Below are 1,974 nucleotides of genomic sequence, written 5' to 3'. Positions count from 1 at the left end.
AGTTTTTTATTTTTTAAGGGATGAAAAATTTAATAACTACATTATAATAGTTTTTTGAATCAAACAATATTTTTCTTTAGGAAAATTTTCAATAATTTCTGAGGAAATGAGTGTCCTATTTCGACATATTATATAATTTAATTTTTATTATACATAACGATAATTAATATTGCAACTTTTTTTATAACTATTCTTGTCATATATAAAATAAAAAATACAATTTAATTGATAAAAAAGTACAACTTCTGAACATGTAACACTTAACACAGTATACATGACAAGTCATCGAACAATATCATATAATTAGGTGGGGCTACGCCCCAGACCTGGGACCCTACGAACCTCATGAGCCTTCGGCGAGTTAGCCAGTATTGGGCTATCCTCATAAGTGGGCTACTGATTCCGGTAAGAGTAACGGGCTACGCCGGGCACGATAAGTGTTTTGCAGGAAAAATAATACATCAGTATCAGTGTAACAAAAATATATTAAAAATTTAATTATTAAAATCGGGAAAATTCAAAAAGAGAATATAGTAAACTGCATTGGGTATAAGGTTGACGTTTATTCATGAGGTATCTCCCTTGGGTATATTCATAAATTATTTTAGGAGGGTATTTAATTTTTTTTTACTTTGATAGACATGCTAAAGAATTTTTTTTGCTAAAAATCAAAGTGATGATCAAAAAAATCATTAGATCCATATTTTTTAGAAGTTGCCTAAAAAATTATTGATAGTGGTAATTCAAGGGTGACAATCGGCCATATTCCCTTAAAATACGCCTCTGGTATATACAATAATTATTAATATTCTAATTATAATAATTGTATTAATATTATATAAATAATTACAAAAATATTCGGCAGGTTATTATTCCTGGGAGTATGTAAAAAATTCAATTTTATTAGAATATTGGTTACTGTGATTTGACGTTGGACAGCATAGTTATAATAATAGATCCCAATTTTTACGATAAAATCATTGACTTAAATATCATATATGAAATAAATACGATTAATAATACTGTACTATTCTTATAATGAATGTACAAACTTAAATACTTATTATAGCATTAAAATTTATGTATAACTTATCAAACATTCCTTGATAAAATATACAAAATATATTACTATATGCAAATGCAAAATCGTATACTGATATAAACTATTTGTGGACATAAAAAATTATGTTCAAAGCGAAAAAAGTATATTTGAACAGTAATCTGATTATAAAGCCAAAGTTAATACAAAAGTTACATATAAATAAACTTGATTAAATATATCAAAATATTTTGTATAATATATAAACATATTTGAAAAAAATCGACAGAACGTATTTGTATACTAAATAAACTAAACATAACATTTAAAAATAACAAACATAATGTAAAAACAAAAAGTTATTTAATAATCTACCCCAATTAATGCATATATGACAACTATAATATTTATTAAATATGAAATAAATAGAAAAATGACTTAAAAATCCTTTTTCTACAAATTCAAAGTCAAAGTGTAAAACGACGGCACTTTAAGGTTCTTTTTATTTTTCGTAATAGAAAAAAGTCACTCGGAGCCATGTCTGACAATATAGAGGCTGGGGCATCGTATTGTTTTTGGCCAAAAATTCACGAACAAGCAATAAAGTATGAATTAAGTGTGAGAATTATCGTAGTGCAAAAGCCATGAATTTTTTTACCACAAATCCGGGTTTTTTTCGGATTGCTTTACGCAAACGGCGTTGAACATTTAAGTAAATCTTTTTACTGTCTTCGTGGCAAGAATTCATGGTGCACTATGTCATTACAACAAAAGAACACAGTGAGCATATCCTTCACATTTGATCACACTTGCCGAGACATTTTCGGTCTTGGCGATCCAGAGTGTCTCCGCTGGGACGATTGAACCTTAGTTTCGACGTTGTATCCATAAACCCATGTTTTGTCACCTGTTATAACACGTTTTATTAATTCTGA

The sequence above is a fragment of the Daktulosphaira vitifoliae genome, unplaced genomic scaffold (genome assembly GCF_025091365.1).
Source record: "Daktulosphaira vitifoliae isolate Bord-2020 unplaced genomic scaffold, ASM2509136v1 Scaffold_5, whole genome shotgun sequence".
In the NCBI taxonomy this organism is placed as follows: Eukaryota; Metazoa; Arthropoda; class Insecta; order Hemiptera; family Phylloxeridae; genus Daktulosphaira; species Daktulosphaira vitifoliae.
Note: the sequence above shows the minus strand (reverse complement) of the source record.